The sequence below is a fragment of the Cygnus olor genome, chromosome 2 (assembly GCF_009769625.2).
Source record: "Cygnus olor isolate bCygOlo1 chromosome 2, bCygOlo1.pri.v2, whole genome shotgun sequence".
Lineage (NCBI taxonomy): Eukaryota > Metazoa > Chordata > Aves > Anseriformes > Anatidae > Cygnus > Cygnus olor.
In genome coordinates this window covers 40280652-40302834 of record NC_049170.1, presented here as the reverse complement: position 1 = coordinate 40302834, position 22183 = coordinate 40280652, and the positions used below count along the sequence as shown (strand labels likewise).

Sequence of the window (22183 nt, the reverse complement as noted above, 5' to 3'; positions counted from 1 at the left end):
GCTCTTCAAATGCTTCCAGTAAGCCCTTGTTCAGTTGGCTTTAGTCTTTGTGTGATTCTAGTTTGCAGAAATCCTTCTTTGTATCCCTTTGAAAGTCTGTCAAAATCTTCTCCTCTCCTGTCTCTTATGTATGTTGTCTCTGAGGGTTTAGTCCTGCAAGATGTTGAATGTGCTGGATATAATTAGAAGAATTTTTTATGCCTCTGTGCCTTGGTTGTTGCTCATGCTGACTACTTATCATACACCAAGCACTTTACAGGCACGTAAGGTAAAGGTGCCGTTCCAGGTGTCTTTCCATACACTTAAGCACTAATCATATCAGTGGTACTCTTTTCATTCTTGAAATTACACACCTGTTTTGCTGCACTGGGACCAAAATGCTCAGCATTTTGCAGAATCACCCACTTAAAGACTGTCCATGGTGTACAGTTTGCTGTATCTACCCAGAAACCTGAAGTGTTTCACATGAATTCATTTCTTCACAAAATGTGATCATGTAAAACAGAAAGTGAGTCAAGTGTGCTCTTGGTGCAATGAGTGATGGCAGTCCGGTCCACGGCTGCAGCTGTGCCACAGCTCCCATTTCCAGTTGCTGCCCTCAGCAAATTGTCTTTAGCACCAAAAAGCTGAGTTCTGGAGAGAAGAGGAGAGCTTGACTCATATCAGGGCAGGAGGCTTCTGCTTGTATCATAAGCTTTTTTTTTTTTTTCTTTTCCTGAGGAAAAAACAGATATGACACAAACAATACTTGCCAAATATGACAGATGAACAGACTGTTACAGAACAACAATATCATGTGCAGTTTGATTGCTCACTGTTTGGCAGACAAGGATCCGAGGAGGTAAATGATTGCATCTGAGCCTCACCTCACTGACTCAGTGACTGTAATGTTCTCCTTTAATATATGGAATATCTTTGTTATATAGTGTTCCTTCAGATTTCCAATAGAAAATAATTTGTTCTTGTTTTATAGTTTTTCTTCTCAGCTGAAGGTGTGAGTATGAACTTTCTCCCTGTTGACAAGCATTGAAAATAATTTTTAGTATTTCTGTGTCTATAGCTTTCATAACAAGTGGACCATAAATCCCCTCTCTAATAATTGTGTGCTCTGTAATACCGCCGATATATCATAGGGATAATTTTTTAACTGGAGTCACATGAGGGCTCGGGTTATAAACTGTATCTCTGTTCTAAATCTTTAGCAGTTTATCCTGACCCACCTCATGGTCATCTAGTTTTTTTCCAGAACATGCTTTAGAGTAAGTTGTGCGATATTTTATACTTAACTTTACTGATATCATCCTGAACAACAACAAAAACAAAAAACAAACAAACAAACCAAAGAGGAATACTATTTTATGCTTCTTTATTTTTTTTCTGAGAACTTTATTCTTAACATTTTTTTTTCTGCTCATCAACACAACTAATTTTGATTGAAAGATTGAGGCTTTCTTGAAAGAATGTGTATATTTATGCTGCAAGCCACAATACTCTATCCTTTAATTAAGTATGCTCTGTGAGCTGAATTAAGAAAACGCAACTTACACAGAAAGAAAACTTACTGTTATAACTGTTTTGAGGATGAGAAATGGTTCATTTTTCTGAAAGTTTGGCATAATGCAAGTAGCTAGGGTACAGAACATGACTTGGGGAATGCTTGTTTATGGCTAGTCTTTGTATGTGGAGTCCCATGGTGGTCTCTCTTCATGGCATCCAAGCGTAATGCATCTCCTTGTTTACATCATCTTATGTAGGTATAACATGAAAATCCATAAGTTTTTCTGTAACTAAAAGAGAAGGCAATGTTCCTTTTAAAGAGCTTTGTATGTCTATACCAGGCAATTGTAAAGCTTCTCAAGGGACATCTCTTTCATAATCTCAGTGCACAACTTGCACATCCCAGGCTCCTAACACATAATCTTTTAAACTGTAGAAAGAGCTCTGCTCTGTAATACAAAGACTTCAACAAAGATGAGTCATGTTTATGACACTGGGCATAGTTAAACTACTTATGATATATATCTGTTTAAACTGAAGTAGGTAAAATAGGCAGTTACTGAAGACAGCCCGTAAATCTGGCATTCATTCAAGGCCTAGAGCACTCAGTTAGTGTCAGTACAGAGATGTGGGAGTGCAGCCATGGGGGTCGACAAACCCCATGGTTGGTGATAACATCGGACTCTTAACGATGAGGCCAGGAGGAATGTAAAGAGTTTAGAAGGAACAAAGAAGGGTGAACGCCTTGCTGTCTCAGACTGCTTGTTTTCCAGCTGTTAAGACATGGAAGTTGCTGGGTGTTTGCGGTTGCTGGGCAAAGTTGTTGACCAATGAATAGTTAGTGGAAAAGTACTGCTGTAGAGCGAATGGTATAAGAAGGGAGCCTGTCCTCAATAAGAAAGAGTTGAAGTTATGTCATCAATAAAGTGGTAGCAGTTACTGATCCTAAAAGAACCCTGGTGTCCGTGTGGTCATTACGCCACACAGAGACATGGGATGACTTTTAAAGTAATCGGTTTATGCCAAGTCTTTTGTAATGTACTTTCAGGGCTTAGTGGTAACAGGAAAGAAGAAGATAACGATAGCTTATCTGGGAATGATTCTATTATGCAGAATAATCTGAAGCTATGCAGAAAAACATATTGTGAGCAGGAATGGACCCTAGAGATTTTTATTTTTTTTTTTTAATCTTGAAAGGCATAGCTTTCTTGCCACTGACAAGGCTTTACATTAGATGGTTGATTCAAAAAAGCTTGACATTTATCTTAATTTTGCTCTTTTCAACTTCAGTGACACCATTTTGCAACTGAGTGGGAGTTAAGTTAGAATAGTGCTGAACATTTTTGACAGTTTCCATTTTTTTTTTTCAAGCTCATTATTTCCTGGATTTCCAAAGGATTCTACTTGCTTGGCCCACAGAAATTATACGTTTCAGACTCACTCTTGCATATGTTATAGAGCCATAGGGAATTTCAGAAAATTTGGAACAAAGTCTCAACATTTTTTTCTTCTCTCCAGACAGTTGTGAATAAAAAATATATATATATATATATATATATATTTTTTTTTTTCTGCATGTAAGCAGGTTTATGTGCTTTTGTAGACAAATGGAGACAGAGAGGTACAGCTTATCTGATGTTGTGGTGTGTTGAAAATATTGGAGTGTTTTTTTGTTTTTTTTTTTTTTTCCTCACAGCTGAAGTTGTGAGTAGGAATTTATTCCCTGTTGGGAACCATAGATAGTTGCTTCCTTAAATATATTTAAAAACAAAAACAACAAACAAAACAATACTCAGTGTGTCATTAGGCAGTCTTATTTTGGCTGTTTTTTCAGCACAGTTCCCTTACATCCTTGCTCATGACTTAAATAGAAGCAAGGCTGCCTTTTGATGCTGGAGCCCTGTCACAGAATCACGGTACACTGGGTCTTTCTCTGGTGCTACCATTTTTTTTTTCTTCTCTTGCTTTTTGTCCTCCACTAAGTCACTAATCACTGCTGGTGTCACTTTGGATCACTAGGTCCAATAGGCACTTCTTGCCTTGCCCTGGGCCCAGGACCTCTTGCTAAAGCTACTGAAAACGTTGTTTGTCAAATTAAAAGAATGATGAATGAAACTAAAAAGGTTTTCAGTCTCTTGACTTGGTCAGGATAAGTTGCTAAGGTCATGTATGACCTTCCCAGAGTTTTAAGATGCGGGGGTTGAGAAATAAGGCATACAACAAGTCTGGGACCCTGAGTGATGCTCCTGTATGGCCAGCTGCGCTTCCCAGCCCTTATGTTTTTGTACTGTTGCAAGGAGAGAAAAAGATTCTCTGAGGACAAATCCCTTCTCACAACACCTAGCAAGCTGGAAATAGACCTGAGGATAATAGCAGGGATTTTCCTCCTAACCTTTGTGCAGAAATGTTTTTTGAAATGGGATTTCAAGGAAACAAACCTTGGAAGCTTGGAGCCTTGTTAATGTCTACCTCTAAAAAGAGACCTGTAAAAACAAGTGAAGGAACTGGGGCAGACACATTCCCAGTTAGGTATCTACTGATTCACATTAATGGTAAGATCTGACTCTGTGCCCAGGGAGCTGGATTTCCACCTTGCATTCTCCTCTGAACACCAGATCTGAAAAAGAGAATTAAGTTTCTTTGCTAATGAATTTTGTTCTCTTGTGAAAGTCTGTGAAAGTGCTTATATACCCATGGGTGTATGTATCAAAGTCCTAAATTCTTCTGGGGAGGGTGAGCAATCATCAGTGCCTAAATCACTTTTGAGATTTAGGTTCTTTAGGGAACACCTTCAAAAACACCTAAAGCTTTTTATTGTATCTTTGTCAGAGTGAGACTTTCTTTCTGTTTACTGGGAGGGTGGAGGGGTGTTACAAACACGGAAATTCACAGATTGGATTTGCTGAAGAAAACAAAAAGACAAGAGGGAGTTCAAACTGTATGAAAGAATTGTTTAGAAAAATCTGGGACTGGGACTAGAAGCAATTTTCTATTAGAGTAACAGTTATTGTAGTTTTTCATTTTTAAAGGGAACGTGAAACTGTTGGACACATTCTCTTTTGAAGGAGCGAGACACTAGAGTACAGATCTTTGTTTCAGGAAATATGAGAATGTCAGGCATCGTGTATAAGGGGACTTTGAAGTATATTATTAAACTTTGTACTTGAAGGAATTAAAGGGTGTTAAATAGCTTTGTGTGGAAGAGCTTCAGAACATAATGAGCAATAGTGAATGATCTGCAGTTATTAAATTTACGGTAAGGAGAACCTAGTAAGTCTTCCTTTTTATGTATAATAGAAACATGAAAATTATGGAGAAGGCATGTGAGAAGAGGACTGGATGGATCAGGAAATGTCCCTTAAATTACTTAAACTTAGTATTTAAGTAATTATTTAAATTAAGTATTTAAGTATTTTATAGACAATGCAAGTCAGCTAAGGTACAGAGTTTATGTCAGGGAATGCCTGTTTATGGTTAGTTGAGTGGGTGTGGAGTCCTCTGGCTGTTTTAACGTTTTAGATCCAGATAGTAGTGATGGAACAGCCGTTGTTCAAGCTGTTGAGTAAAGTGGGTTGCTGTGTTCTTGAACTTGGAGTGGATTCTTGTAACTGTGTATTCAGCTGAGCTCTGAGTTTTTGTGTTTCGACTGATGAAAGCTGTGTTTTTGTGTTAACCTACGGGGAGACTCGTAGATTGCTGGGCACAGATCACACTTCCAAGTTGTAATTTTACACTAGGGATGTTCTAATTTTCAAAAAATTTTCAGGCAAGAGAGACCCATGCATTTACATATTTTAGGAGGAAGCTGAGAAGTATAAAAGGACACAGGAGGTTAGGATGTAAGTGTACTTCTGTTAAAGCCCTAAAATCTTTTAATTTTGGAGAGGTCATCAGTCACATGCTGCCAACAGTGTATAACAGTTCAAGTTCTTCAGCTTTATTTTTTTTTTTTTTTTACAGTTGTTTCCCTGCTTAGGACCTGTGTGGGGATGTGTGGAAGAATGTTGTCCGAAGGGAACCTGTCTTCAGCAGAGAAGACCATGAATCCCTGGAGACAAGAGCCAGTGGGATGGTGACATTGTTTGACTTGCTTTGACTGCATTTCGGTTTGGAAGGCTGTGCTTGACAGGGAGACTGGCACAAAATAAAGTAGGACACAAATTAAAACTGCACTAACTACTCTGCTGTAATTGCTCTTTTGCATCTTCACAGTGCATTTTAGGTGTGCCCAGTACCTGGGTTTTCTTTGGAAGCAGGATAATCCACCTTGCACAAAGGCATCCTTAGTTTCTATTTTAGTAGTGACTGATGCAGGTTTATTTCATGCCCTGGATCCATGGCTTTTAAGATTATCCTAAGGAAGGCATTGTTCAGAAGCATTTGGAAGAAGCAAACAGCTAAGAGGAGAAGACTGAGCCAACAACTGGATTAGGGAAGGGAGCAGGCAGGACTGAGACACCTACAGCTGGGAGAAAGAGGCTGACAGCAATCGGAACCAGTGATCTGGAGCAGAGGAAGGACGTGGCTGGTGGAATCTGGCAACTGATCCAGGGACAGAAGCTAGCCATGCATTAACTATGCCATGTAAAGAAGTTTTGAATGACTAAAGAAAAACCTTGTACCCAGAAAAACTGTTTATAGCATCATTTGTCCAGACTATAAATTAAGAGATCCAAGTTAATATCTAGACCTTTAAAAAGCAAAAAGAAACAAAAACATCCCCATTTCTGCTACATCTTCAGGAGATAACAGTATGTTGTCAACTAAATCAATGTAAATGAGTGCTGAATTCAGTGTTTTCTCACTTAGCTGTGAAGTATTGAGTGTTTCTTCAGTGGCATTTTATTCAAAGGTACCAGCTGGAAAGGAGGAGGAGAAGCTGTGGCTCCAGAGACTCACTGTCAGCTGTTCCATGCAGCACCACTGACTGCTAGATCCTGCTTTGGGGCATTCATCATACATGTGGCTCCTGAGGGCTTCCTGCGTCACATTATCCTATTATTTTTTTCTCCTTTTGTGAGTTCACCAGATGACTGAATGCACAAGGTTAATATTGAACTCAGTGAGTCCTTAGATGGAACTGCTACAACTCGATGGAAAGTCATATTTTCTTTTTTTGAAGATGGGATAATCTAGTAGTGCCAATGGCTGTTTGCACATAGGGGAAAAAAAAGGTGAGTCTGTAAGATCTGATAATGTTCTCTGTTCCCAGTATCTTGCAATAAATGCCATAAAAAACCCACTGAGTGAGGCACAGCTGTAGTTCTTCTACACTATTACAGAGCAAGTACTTTCAAAAGTATCCATTGGAGGACACTAGAACACAACAAATCACAGGAAATACGCTGAAAAAAAAAAAGTACATTTCTCTTTCAAAGAAGAAAAATGAAAGTAAAACGTTGTTTTATTTACATAGCCTGAAAATCGTTTATTACCTGACTGTTTTTCTCTGTCACACCTTCTATAGATTCATTCCTGCTTTGTTTTTGGGACAGGTGGGAGGTACCTACTTTCTAACTGCATGTATTTTCATGTGTTCTCATTTTAAATAATACTCAAATGGGCTCAAGCTTTCCTGTATGTGTTTTTTTTTTTAATATATATTTTCCTTTTTGGTTTTTAATTCTTTGACAGTGTTATATTAGCTTTTGTATCTCATATATATTTCAAATGATTACTTTCCTTGCATCACCTTGCTTAAATCTCACAGCAAAAGTTCAGTAAGTCTCTAGTAATACAACTGAGTTATAATTCAAATAATGAGACAGTGCTGGACTGCACAACGTCTTTGACTCAACATGCTTTTTTGTGAATGAAAACAAGATTTCAGAGTTTGATTCAATCTAACACGAATTAACTGTCATCTGCTTTCTCAATGGCAGAATCCTACTCCTTTCTGTCCACTTCCAATGCACTGAAAATGGCAGTTGCTGAAATGATTTTCCTCCTCTGCTGTTCAGAGGGTGGAGGTAGCAGGTAAGTGTCACGTGTAAGCTGTTTTTATTGTTTTTCTTTGCCTCTAGTGTTCTTTATAGCTCAGCCCCTTTCTATCAGTTGTATTATTCTCTGTGGCCTTAATCTCAGTTTTCTCTTCAGCTTCCATGCCAGTCCTTCTCCATTTGAACCAATCTTTCCTATCGACTTGAAATGCACTGGTAGCAGGATGCACAGCCTTGCTGTGTCATTTTCTCTTGGAACTGACCATTAAACATGAAACTCTTATTCATGTCTTGCTTCTTATCTGACTTCCTTGTGAGGATATTTTGAAAGACTGATGTATGAATAAATGTTCAGTGGGGAGTGGTAGGAAAAAGAAAGATAGAAGTTGTGCATGGGATAGTGTGTGCTTTCTGTTTCTACTACTCTGTTAACTTTGTGGTCCACTTGCTGTCATGTTTTTCTTTCCTTGTTCCATTGTAAGTAAAGCTAGGTTGTATTTCCATTTTTATATGCATTTCATTAAACAATGCATAAAGTATTTATGAGGTGGCTTATAATGTAATAGTAGTTTCCAAAGAGGAAAATATCATATTAAATAATATTTATAAATAATTCAGTTGAATTGGGCTTGTCACTCCTTAGTTTTACATATGGTCCAGTTCTGGAGTGCTAAGTGTCTTTACGCTTTAGTGACCTTTATACAACTGCAAGTTTAGTTCCTAGTTTAGTTTAAAGGGCAAACTAATACTTTGCAAAGTTCATGAATCAATGTAGGTATACACACAAAGAAATCGTAATCACTCATGACATTTCCATTTTATTACACAAAAATTTAACTGTGGACCACAAACTTCAGTTAATATTTTGTGCTACCATTTCCCTGTTACCTTGCCCGCGGTGTCTGTCTCTGCTTATGCTTGTGTGCAAAACCCAGCCATTGGTTTTGTTTTAAATTGTAACATAATGGTGAGATTCTGGTAGACAGATGTTCTGTTTAGAAGGTGGCTTCACAGTGATATGTCTGATTAACTTATTCCTGGACCCTCCTGTTTATTCCTATACCCTATAACCATCTTCCTCAAATTATTTCCTGATGCCTACTCTAGACATCAAAGTGTTTATTATCCGACCCTATGTAATATTAAGCCTTGTACAGGATGTCTGCTTTTACTTATAGAAAGCCACCATTACTATTTAATTCAGGGCAGTGTGGTACCGCACCAGCTTCTACCATCTTATGGGGCAGCCTGCTAGGAAAGCCATTTGTCACAAACAACATTGAGATATTTTTTTTCTTATGCTAGGGAGAAAGGTGAAGGGATAGTCCTTGTGTTTTTCAGCTTGCATGTGTGTAAAACAGTGAAATCCCTAAGATTTAACCTACAGTTCTGCCTATAATAAACCATATAGCTCCCCTGCTACTCACATCAAGTGTTGTCTGTCTTCAGTGATTGCCTTGCTATTTTCCTCGACTCTAAGTGCTATTTAACATGGTTCATATAGTTCACCCTGGCCTAATGCTTGCAGTTAAGATTATATTTCACATTTAGGAAGAAATCTGAATTGAATAATACCAAACTGAAGCTCAGAAAATCTAAAGAAATTATGCCAGAAGTGCTCAGAAATCTCTAAAAAAATTTTCTGATTTGATATTTGAGATAAAAGAATGCAGCATGTTTTCAAGTTTATATGACTGCTGCCTTTGAGGATTTATTTAAACCCTAACTTTGACAATTATAACTATTATCAAAATTGCTTAATAGCATAAAATATTTGTGGCTTCCAGAAGCCCTTAACTTCTATTATGGTAACTCCAGTTTCTGCTCATCTGCAATTCATCAGGTACACCGAGTCTTACGTGCTTTAGAGCTCACAGATGGAATTGAATTCTGCCTTTACGGTGATGATAAATTGCTAATGAATCCAATATAAGCAGCCTGAAGAGAAATGGTGACTGTCTCAGACTTGCCACTTCTAGGCATGAACATTAATATTCATTATGGCCAAGGATTTTAGTTAAATTAAAGGCTATTTGATTCTGATATAAGTCAGGAACCTTCCTCTGTATTTGTGTTAGAAGTTGTCACTGGTTTGAATCTTTTCTAATCTAGACTGTCTACTGTGCCCAAATTTATCTTGCTTATGCATCATGGGTTCCTGACACAAATGTTTGTTAACAACAGATGCCATTAAATTAATATGAAGAGGTATACTGTCATTTACAAAAAAAAAATAATAAAAAAAAAAAATCAGGTAGCTAAACCGAATTTAACCCCTTGCAAAAAATTGGAGGACGATTGACAGGAGCCTGCTTACATAAGATAGGAGTTCCATTTCACTGATTTTTTTTTTCCAAAATACAGCAGCCACAGCAATTTATAAAGTATCCTTGGAAAGCTGGAGTCCTGTTTTCTCCACAAAAGTCTGTAAAGTGTCTGAGGTAGAAGTTTGCAAATCCAGCCTAGGTCTTCATTGGAAAAGATTAGAAACTTGCTCTGTCTCCGTGTCTGTTCTGCTGTGCAATTTGGGACTCTTTCACATGTGAGAAAGTGACCGTACAGCAATCATGCATGCACACAACATGCCATGGTGTTAATTGTGCTGCTGTCACTCCACTGCAGGTAGGGTTTATTCTTAGGTAGATCAAAGCAGAAATCTACCCCAGCAGATCCTGGCCATGTCAGAAAAGACACGCTTCCAAAGGGAAGTTCTTTAAGAACTGTGGCAGAGCTGATGCTGTCCTAGCACAAGCCTGCCAACAGTCCTGCAGTGAGCAATCACTAGAAAAACCTTTTTGAAATGAATCAACTCTTAAAGACAAATTTCTTGGTGTGGGTTGTGGGGGGAGCACGTAAAATAACAATGACTTGAAAGAACAGGCACAGCTGCTCAAAGTCCCAAACAGTTTGTGAATGCAGTTCACCATCTGAGCTTTATCTGAGGGCTCTCCAATGATTTCTGTCAAACTTTGCTCTGGTTAAGGGTATTCCCTGCCACCTGTCTGCCCCAAGCCTTGGATGGTGTCTCTGTGGTGGAGCTAGCTACACACCTGTAAACTCAAATGGGCTGTGTCACAAAACAGAGTGCATTTGCTTCCCCACCAAGAGGGGTGCTGCAGTGGTTATTGCAGTTGGGTTGCATAAACCCTCTTTGGTTACCTGTAGCATTTGTAACATTAGTTTTATTTTCCTTTAAGTATAGACTTTGACTCATCTTCCTTAGGGATTCTTCTTTCTGCACTGCAAGGAAATAAAAGTTGGACTTACTCGTGTATACAGAATAGAACACATCATGAAAAAAAGGAGCTGCAAAAAGACTTTTATACCAGCTGTTAGCAACAGTAACCAAACTTCTCCTTTATATTTTTTTCTCATCTTTAAGTTGTGGTATTTTTTAGAGATTGCACATGAAAGTTAATATATTAGGTTTATCCTAGTAAACATAACTTTGGGACCTGCCTACCCTCAAATATTCTAAGGGTAACTAACATAGACTTGTGACTTTATTTATAAAGCACTTTGAAGAGGATAGCCTTTTACACAAGCTATAAAAACGGATAATGATGATCTATCTTTAATGTTTGTTTAGTTCAAGTGTATGAAACTGGATAGAGAATTTTTCTTTCCTAACTAGTCAGTACAAACCAAGAACTGACATTCCTAACACTTAGTCTTGTCTTCTATAAGTAGGAAGCAATAAAAGATGCAAATTATTTCTTTTTACCAGGTCTTTTCTAAAGGACATTTCTTCTAAGGCTACAGTCTCCAATTCCATTTTTAATTTCCACTTCCATTAATGTTATTTTAAGAAGCTGCAGCTATGTGGACTGGAGCAACATCCAGTAATCCTTGTATGTGAACCATAATTTTAGGCCCTTCATTATTTCCACTGTCAGTACCTGTTTTGTTCATTAATTTAACCATAAAAACTTGCTGATGCTAGGTCAAGGTCTGGGCCTGTTGAATTACACAAGTGCACTCAGGATAAGTTTGGGGATTGACTTAATGCCACCGTGGCATTAAGGCGACCATGTCAGTGCAAGACTTGCAGCCAGGTACCGAAGAACAGAACAGAATGCAGACAGAATTCAACAGGCAGAATGTAGCATGATGCACTTATTGCCCTCTCTGAGCACAACAGGGAGAGCTAAAGACAAATTCTAGCCTTAACTTGGAGCTTTTTGACTCCTATGAGTGTAAGTTATACCATTTTAGTACATTTTTTTTTTTTTTGTGTGTGTGATTTGATGTATTCACTATTTAAGTTCACTTTGACAGGACAGTTTTATAAGATCACATCACCTCAGAGATGTTGGAGCTAAGAGCTTTGTATTCCTGTGACTGTTGTTTCCAGAGAGAGAAGCAGAAAAAGTTAACATCTTTTTACCTTTTCTCCTTTATACATTTTAAATACAATGCTGGTACCTATTAGTTATCTTCTGAATCCATCTTAGAAAAACTGAACAGGACTTTTTGAGCTAATTTTTCCTCAGAAAACAGAATTTGTGTAAAGTCATAAATACCCTATAATTTCATGCTAAAATATGCGAGAGAAGGAGAAAAACATGGTGAAAATGAGACAATAATCACTCCACCTTCACCACATCTGTGGTCATGTTTCTATTTTATACTGTTGCAAACATACCCTTGGTTCATCAGATAGTAACAGCTGCTAGTGGGGGGAAAAAAAAAGAGCAAACAACAAAAAACATACCACCACCACCACCAAGAAACATTCAAGTGTTCAGGTAGATTTCTCTATTTTTTAGTAATTCTCCAAGAATGACAAGTTGAATACATTCCACCTTCCACCCTATGCTTTTTCAGTTTTTGTTTTGCTAGCTTTAATGTCTAAGAATAAGTAAATAGCAATTGCTGCTTTCATCTTTGTGTCCCATATGAGGAATGAGTGTATGCAGCAGAGTCCCTGTCGTGGTTCCTGTCATGAATCAAAATGATTTCACCTGTCACTTTTAGAGTTAAAATTTGTAGTCTTGGTACTCGGAAGAAGCATTTTACTGGGGATAAAATGACACGGTTCCAGAGCAAATTTCAGCTAGGAGGACTGGACTTGTGGAAATTTGCGAACTGAAGAGTCCTGATGATTTCCTACAGCAGATTTTGCGCTAAACTTTAGTTGTGATGAACCATCGTATAGGTGCTTTGAAGGTGACTGAATAAACCATGTGGAATTTGAACCAGGCTCCAGACACACTAAATCTAATGGAGTGTACAAAGTTGCTTGTTAGATATAAGCAAATAGCAGCCCAGCCTTCCGGAAAGGTGACCAGAAAAAGTTCTGAGTGATTGTATTAGTTGATTAAATGCTTATTACGAGTGTTAGGTATAGTTCTAATAATGCTGGCTTAAATACAAGAAAACATCTGTGGTAATTTGTCAAGGAAAAATGTTGCCACTTGTTTCTGCCTTTTTTCTTGTGTTGCAGTTTAGCCATATAGTCTTGTATGCACTTCAGAGCTAATTCAGAGTAGACGTCTAGAGGGATTGAATACAGAATTCAGATTGAATTTCTAATAACTCCATGCATGGACTTCCTCTCCTGATTGCAGAATGGAGGTCTGTTGTCTGAGTGGTTTGGAAGTAATTATTCTGGATGTACCTATCACTCATTTCTGTGTAAGCAAGTCCTTACTGCTGCCAAATATGTTTTGCAGATGGAATATTTGTATCTGGATAATTAATTATTCATACTTTCATAATTTATTATAATTATGAATTAATTGAATGAACAAAATATTATTCTTTCTTGCAGTGAGGGTGAAGCTGGCTTAAAGACAATAAAGTTGTACTATTCCTGATAGTATAGACGTATAGGATAACTAGGCAATGGAAAAATTGGAGATGAAAAGGGAGCAAGTGAATTTGAATTTCTGTTATTATCCTGAGACAGCATACTCTGATACAAGAAGGTAGTACGGAAAACATATTTATTGTTACTTACTGTTCACCACAACATCTTAATGTTACCAGCTATGTTTTGGGTGTTTCAGAGCTGGAGTTTATCATTGTTCCTGCTTCCTAGTGGCAGGCAGCTGCCACCCTGCAGTCATTCCTTTTCTCCCTCCTTCTGCCCTCCTGCTTGGCTACTCCTATCCCCCTGCTCCTCTGCTTTTTCTGCAGGATCTGGGCACACATGGGAAGTAATGCTTTTCTGTCCTGCTGCTGCTACAGTGAGGGAGGGAGACTGACTTGCCTCTGGTGATGGGCTGACAAAATCAAAGTAATATTAATTGTCATAGATAATAGCAATCAGAGTATAGTAGCTACAGAGTTTTTGGCTTAGTTGATGCCAGAGGGAGATTCCTGCTTTTCTTTTTTCCCGTCTTATTTGTGTGACTTGCCCCTCAGCATTCCTGGCCCTTCTTTGGGTGGGTAGAGAGGATCCTGCTTCAGAAGGAAATTATTGATAGCAAGGGAGTGCACCTTTTTTCACTCCATTATGACCACCACTGTCCTTGGACTGAGCTACTTGCTGTTGAGCTATGTTGCTCATCATCTCTTCTCAACAATCAATAACCAATAAAAAACATGGCAAAGAAGTTTCAAAAGATACTAGTAAATCTGAACTCCTCTTTAACTGCAGTTTGACAGGAGCTGATGCTATATATTCATAGCCAAAACTTTTGCTTTTTTTTTTCATCTTGACTCAAGACATTTCAATTTAACCTTTAAGGTTGATTTCTCCTTCATTAGGCTGGGGGTCCCATTAACTTAGAGACTCTTTGTCCATTCAATTTGCTCAGTTTTAATTGAACTAGTTTCTATTATATGAACAAGAATAGATTTTGATTTATGGGAAGTTTTATTCCACGAGGAGTTAATGTTCCCATTGTCCTTTGCTGCCATCAGCAATCCCAATGAGTGTCAGTGTTTGGTAACTCAAGTCGATAACTTGGGTGCATTATGCTAGTAGCATGTAGAATTAGTCAGGTGCTGCTTAAAGTTGTTTTAAAATTATGCAAGATAGAGCATAAAATGTACAGAATTATTCTAGTGCATTTAATTAGTATTAAAAACAAGACCCACATTTGCATTCTTTCTTTTTGTATGTAACTATGCACACCATCTGATAAGCTAGAATTGTGGAAGGTCATCTAGAGGAAGAATGGGATAAAATTTTCCCTGTCTCTGAAAACATCTGCAGTTCTAAAATAAAAAAGTAGGAGGAGGGGGAGAGAGTGGAATGAACTAGAAATTCTGACAGGGACATGGGTTGCTTACAAATAAGTATAAACACTCTCCATAAGACAGTCCAATATTGCAGAATGGGTGAACTGCATTACTGGAACTGATAATTGATGCAGGATAGATTGATTTAGGGATGCTGATATCAACTCTTTATTGGGAGCGAGAATACAAACACACCAACATGCACTCCTTTCAGACCTTGGGATTGTGCTGAGCTAATTTTTCAGTTGGATATGATTGTTTTTGGGCGGGCAATATGTTTCAAAACTATCCACATTGTGGCTGAGCACTGTACTAGCAGCTTGCATATTCCAGCTCCTGGCAGTTCATCTTTGGTAACTTCAGCTGTGAATACTCTGATCCTAGTGTTCATACTGCAAGTACCAGTCGAGCTTGGGAATGATGGTGCTGTAAAAAAATGTACTGGATTGTTTGAGGCAACTAATCTGTGCTTGGTATAGCCTAGTTGGGGAAAACACATCTTCACTGCAGCTCCTCCAAGATCTATTAACCAAAATTTCACCATGATGGCCTTCTTTGCCATAACCCCACCCAAACCTGGGCAGGAGAGGCCTACATGTTATTTCCGAATGCAGGATATCTAAGTGTCTGAGACAGGCAATTTGTACGGGTATTCTTGTACAAACCAAGTAGACAAGTCTTAAATGTGATGTATTTTCTGAAGCCTAGAAAAATACTAGGTAAACAAATCCCAAACCTGCTTGAAGAGCCAAGAGCTATGCTGAGCATCTGCCATTCCCCCGGGTGAAATTGTCAGCATCTTTTAGAAATGCAGACCGAGTTGTCACTCTTGTTGGGATTTTGCTCAGGTTTATCATTCATTCTTGTAATTAGGACCTCCTAATTCCTTTGAGAGTGCATAACTGATACCATGTTAGCAGAGTATTTGTAATAGACATGTATTTTGGCCAACTTCCTAGACATCATTTTTTTGTCTCACACCAAGCAGAGGTAATGTACAGCTATATACCATTACTGCACAGTGCCATTATTTTCCTGCATTTTCTGTTTTCTGGGAAGGCCAGAGATCAATATAAATCCAATTTAAATCTCTAAATATATTTAATGCCAGTAAACCAATAATACCAATTGAGGTGCTTATATAACCATCATTATTGTACTCTTTGGTTGACTAATTTGAGTAAAGTGAATGTAAGTACATCTATTAAAATCTCTCATATAGATTTAAATTCAGTGTTTGTTTTCAATTCAATGTAACTGGATTATAATCACATGGATTAGTTTCCTTTAAATTTGACCAAGATAAATGCTAGATAGACTATGTTGTGGGCTTGTACTTTGCTGTCTGTAAATAGCTTGCAAATCCTTTTGAAATAGTAGCATTAATGGTGACCTTAAGAACAAAAACATAGATCAGAAAATTTCCTATAGGCACTTACATTTATCTAATTTAAAATAATAATAATAATAATCAGTCACAAATCACCTAAACCCTCGCTTTCAAAGGTAATTTAACTCAACAGTAGTGGTCAGGTATTTGTCTCCAAAGAACTTTCTGCAGCATATTTACTACTAATTTAAGAAAACATTAAGAGAAGCAAACTGAAATGCAGTTGTTAAGACAATGTGTTTATATCGAAGTCCCAGTTCTGATATTGACATTGGGTACCAACACCGGAAGTTTTTTAAGTCCTGACATGTAGATGTACTGACAGCTACATAGAGGGCATGGCTGTTTTCTGAGGAGAGGCCTTGTATGGAGTGGATCTCTGCATGGGTTGGCTCCTCTTCTTCAGCACAGAAGACTACAACATTAGGGGAGGCATCTTTGTGAAACTCTTATATCCGACAGATTGATTTTAAATTAAAAACATGCATTTTCTTGTGCTTCCTGATGTGTCTCAAGGGGACTGCTATGTCTATAGGGACTATTTTAATGTAAAATTATCTTTCCTAGCCTTGGTGTGTCAGTACCTCCTACACAGCATTCCCTTTTATTGTATACATAAAACTGTCAGCCTTTAAGTGCTCATCTTGAGAATGTACAAAGATAGCTGTAATTCGTCAACAAGTTTAAAGTCTCCAAGCAACTGTCTCCTTTACCATCACACTTATTGTAGTTGCTGCTCTGTAGATCATCCAGTGGTTTTGCATACAGGTGTGCATGTATAGTTCTTTCAGTTAATTATCCCGACTTGCTTTTTGCAAGGAATAGGAATCAATTGCTAATTGTACTGTGACATGTGTCCCCAAGATTTAAAAAAAAAAAAAAAAAAGTGATTGTTCCAGGCTATCCTCAGTCAGCTATCATTTATGTGAATTTAAGTTTACATTGGTACGGTTGGTGGCTCAGTAAATATGACACTATTTGTCTTCCCCTGTTTGATTCTTAAGCAATCAGTCCAATAACCACAAGTAGGATGGATTTTTTTTTTTTTTTTGTGTTACAAACCTGTCAAGTAAAGGGATATTTTTCTAAGCAATTGCTCCATAGGAGAAGGGGAAAGGCACAAAAAGACATTCAGTCTGACCTTGTGCCATTGAGTCAGGGCAATATGCTGCAGGAAAAAAAAAAAGCTGTCAGCAACCTATTGTGTGAAATCCTTTGCTGGTCCTCGGGGCCTCATAGCAATGAAAATCTGTGCCAAACAGATAACTTGCTTTCTAATCTTCCGTCTGGTTTATTTGTATTAGTGGCCTAATATAAAATGCATTATGTCTGACAGGACTCAAAGCAGATGCTCTGTGTGTAAAACGACATGTCCACCAGCCCTTCCTCCATAACAAGAGCCAGAACTGGAGCACAAGTGAAAGTATCCACGTGTCTGTTATCGGTAACAGGGCCGTGTCTTTCTCCCTTATGCACTGCACTGACTGTGGGTTACACCTGGCTGAAGATCATCTGGACTTATTTTGGGAGCACCTCAACAAGTGCACCTCAAGATTTGGAGGATCTGTTTCCTTTGCTTATAACTTTTGTTGCTGCTGCAAAACAACACACTGGTGAGGGCACCCTGAATAACTGCAGGCTCCTGAGTGATAGGCAACCATTGTTGATACAACTTCAAGCTTCGATTACTTCAACAGGTGCTTCTACTATTTGTCCCAGATGATGCTTTTTCATTATTTCCTCCTCCCTTTTCTTCTGTTTTCCTCCTCCCCAAGCTTTCTTGAGTGAATGCCAGCAATGCTCAACTCTTCGATAGCAGTGAACCTGCTATCCAGTTAGGTGATGGGGGATTTAACCTGCTTTGCTCTGGAATTTAGACTCTAGGGCATGATACTGCTCAATACTGCATGTTTAAGTTTTTTGTTTGTGTTTGAATGCTGTTTGGAAGGATGGTTAAATTTACACAGATTTAGGTCTCAAGAAAAACCCATTGTGTGTCTAATTGATTATGTAGGCAGCCATTTGATAGGCAAAAAAATAAAAATAAAATTCTGGGAAGACGATGTACTATTTTAGGTCTGTTTGTTCATAAAACATCCTGATGCTGTTCTATGTAAAAATTGAGAGGTGTGTTTTCCCATAGAATTCAAATTTATCAAAGTTATTAACCCAGTGCTGTTCAAAGCAACTAAGAACTGTACAAATGTCTTTTCTTTACCACTTCTCCACCATTCTCCATTTCCAAAGTATGAAGATATGGCTAATTTTCGCTGCCGATGCATAAAGTTAAAAATGCCATTGTGCTCTGCTGAATCGAGGACTTTTAGGCTCACAATCTGATATACATGAAGCATGATCTCCAGTACATAAGTATTTGCTATAGTATTTAGTGTGTACTAGGAAAGATTGATCACTACATTGGAAATGAGGTGATGAAGTTGACAAATAGAAGAACAAGAAGGTTTTTTGTTGTTGTTGTTGCAACAAGAAATTGGCAATTTGCTTGTTATTATTTCCACTTGCTTAAAGATGCTGATGCTTTTCTATTTTTTCCCCAGATATTTTCCTCACAAGTAAGACCTTGAAAGTTCCTTAATATTTTGAGGTTGATGTAATCGTTCGCTAACCTCAGATTTGAAGATAAAAAGCACCATCTATCCTACAGCATACAAAAAGAAGTTGCATGACCATGTAGATTGTCGTGACTGTCTTCTCTTCAGTCACAGATTACTGGCAGAAAGATTTTTGCTTCAAGGCACAAGGAAAGGTAATTCAGACTGTTGACGTGTTATTGAAATGATAAACCATATCTTGATTTTCACAGAAAGAAATGTCAGCATATCAGCCAGGGATATCTTATGTCCAGGGAGAAGGATGTTTCTGGTTATGGGATATTAATATCTCTGTCTTTTCTATGGATCATGTTTGAGGAGATATTAAGTCTCTGGATCTATCTTCATCTTTCTCAAAGGCCCCATCCTGTGTGTGAATATCTTCTGTTGGGCTGAGCAGCTTGTGGGAGTATGCAGCAGTCTTTTACCTCTAATTTCTGAAGGCTCTGTCTGTTTGTTGAAGGTGGCTGTCAGTCAAACACTGTAAATCTGCCCCCTGATCAGTCTGTGGCACTGACAACAGCTCTGACTGTTGTTGGACATGCAGCTGTGGACCACATTGACTTTCTCTAGATATCTGGTGTGGTGGACTGCCTCCAGGGAGTCAGGTATAGTATCAGTGTGGATGAGTAGTTGTCTTTGTACACAATAGGCAAACCAATGATGACATGTGATAACCCATGAGTTACATGCTAGAGGTGATTACTAAGCAGTCAGCTGAAGAAGAGGCCAGGGAGTTTCTTGTGCATGCAGAAGGCAAGTTATATGAATGATATATGTAGTTTTCATCAGCCAGGAGATTCCCTTTCTAAACTCAAAACAACCTGTTGTAGTTTCTGAGTCATGCATCACTTGATAACAAAAACTCAATATGTACGTGTGATCAGTCAAGGATGAATAAAATGACCAGCTTCTATGTGAAAGTTGAGGGATGAAGTCTATGACTCCTCTGATATAATGTACTCTCAGTTCTCTTGGAAAATGGGTACTGGTTACACCATCATGAATTATTTCCCATTGCTATAATTTCTTGTCCTGCTTCTCTTTCATCTTACCCTCCCCTCCTCTCTTAAAAAAAAAAAAAAAAAAGAGGTATTTTTTTCATAAAGTAAGCATTTCTGTGATTTATCTCCCAAGGGAAAGCACATCTGTCTAAGAAGCTTTATCAGAAACATTGTTCAGTTCTCCTTACTACTCAACCAAAGATGATTAGTTGACAAGTGCATGAGATAAAAATTAATCTGTTTAGGGCCTGGGCTATTTGAGAAATGGAGAGATGTAGAATGAGGTTTATTTTTTTTTCTCAATTTTAACATTAATGAGCATTTAATGTGACTATTATCTCTAAAGAGAGTAGGAACATTAATGAGATAGTAAACTGGTGTGTCAAGAATTTTCTGAAGCAGAGCAATCTTTGTAAACAACTTGACTTCAGGCAAAATAGCCAAATTGCTGTCATTTGACAGTACATTATATATCAGCCAATGATATAAAGCATATTGTGCTCTGGGAAATTTCTGCACACGGTAGATGCAAATGCAACTTTGACCTAGGGGACAGGGAAAGAGGTGAGGAGTGTTTGGTGGTGTGCAGATCATGCAACTGCAGCAAATTCAATGTTTTAAGTCAACATACATCCCATTTCTGCCCTATCATTTATATTGTGGAGCTGAAAAGAAGAATGTTGATTGTACCTGCCCATGGGAGATTGGAAAGAAGCAGATAATGGAGGAAAACCTGTGCGTAATTTTGTTGAAAGTTCTCCTCATAGCAAGGTTTTTAATCTTTCCTTGCCTCCTCCAGGCAGGAGCATATGTTTCTATTTCTGAAGTCCAAAACAGATCTGCTTGTGAAGGTCTAAGCAGAATTATTAAAGTAAAAGGTCTCAAAGAGTCACTCTGTGTAGTTCACCAAAGAGAAAGAATTGATTTGATCAGTTTCTAAGCACTCACAGAAAGCTGTGACATTGATAGTGATACATTTCTTTGGCTGATTAAAGGGATATTGAGTTTTAATGGCTAGAACACAACTCTTTATTTATTTATTTTTTATCTATATGCCAGATATGGCTGGCTGTTGTAATAGGGGCCACCAGCAGCCCTGGATGGAGAAAAGATGGTCCAGGAGACAGACATACCTATAATGCTGCATAGGCCAGGCCTGGGTGCTGGGCCTGAGCTTACATGGATCCTGGGGAGGTGAGCAGGCCTGTGTGGCTGAGGGTCCCAGCTGAGGCCACTCAGGGCAATGGCAGCCTACAGGTGCCCTCAGGGCTGTCACACTTGGAGGTGCTTTGGTTTAAATTGGACATAATGCATGGGAATAGGGCTGCTTAGGTTCTGGTTGGGTGGTTCTTCCTTTTTGTGTGCCTGCCCTGATAGTGCTGCATGTATGGGGGGAAATATTCAGACTGGCTGCAGCTCCCCAAGGGTCTGTTTGTCTTTCCTTTGAAACTACAACGTGGTGGATTCAGCAACATGAGTTCTTCAGGTATAGTGATATTTTTTATTCTGTACTGAGTGTGGTACTTCACAAAATAAAGCTGTCTTGTGAACTTCCTCTGTGTCCTCAGGAAACGCCACCATTTTCTGTGCTCTGCAACTGCTGGGCTGTAGCCGTCCTTCTTCACGTTTGAGGTGGTTTTGGAAAAGGGGCTCTTGAGAAGCTCAGATACCGAAGAGATAAGAAACAGAAGAAGGCTGTAGGCAGTCTTACCCGCCCCCCCCCCCCGCATTAGTCAAGAGGGATTAAGGCTTTTAGCACCTGGGCATATGCACCCCATAAAGGTCTTTGTGGGGCCAAAAAGCTGCTAACAATCAAGCAGGACTATTCTGATACTTGCCCTGGGCAGTGGGGAGCCAAGCCTAGGAGAGATGTCATGGAACAGCTCTGCTCTGGTAATTCCTTACGTGGCACAGAAAAGCAGCTGAAATGCAGAGGGGAGAAGCTGTGTTTGGTTGTATAAGTAGATACTCCCAAAATTCATCCTGAACTTTCTTCTTGCTGAATAGCTCCAATAAGGTCACTGAAGCAAAGCATATAAATTTCAGTGAACAGAATGTAGCCAAGCTGAAAAAAGTCATTCTTCTGTAAGTCGATAGTGTAATATCCAGGATTTAGCACGTGCAGATACAGTATTAAAGTTCAACAGAAATAGTTCCTGTGACCTTGAAAATGGGTTATTCTGTAGTAAAGATACAAGCAATGCTATCTGAAATGACCTGCAGAGTCAGCAGATGTATAGCAGCTGGTGAATACAGCTTTTAGCTTTATAATGTACTTGGAAGTCTAATCAATAAACCTGACTTTGGGAAATACAACCTTTTCTCCTCCCTTTGCAACAAATATGATTTATATTCCATTTCAAACCAGTTTTAAAAAGTACCTTTCCTGTTTTCTAAACCACTGGATTGGTAGGTACAAGACAGTTTTTTTTTTTTTTTTGTAATTCTAGTATTGAAAACATTCAAATACCTATAATTTCCATCATAGCTATGTCTGTGCTAATAAAACACTTCCATGGATCCCCCTGAGGCTTGTTTTTGAAGGCTGGG

At 38.5% G+C, this 22183-nt stretch overlaps 1 long non-coding RNA gene across 3 annotated transcripts in view; it reads left to right on the top strand.

The window, feature by feature from the left end:
- The window catches only part of LOC121066143, a 43089-nt gene extending 35076 nt beyond the window's left edge, over positions 1 to 8013 (top strand). For all 3 annotated transcript variants that reach the window (XR_005817544.1, XR_005817543.1, XR_005817542.1), the window contains exon 5: positions 5458 to 8013. This is a non-coding gene — a long non-coding RNA (uncharacterized LOC121066143). The remainder of the gene's footprint in view (positions 1 to 5457) is intronic.
- The last annotated feature ends 14170 nt before the right edge of the window (positions 8014 to 22183 follow it).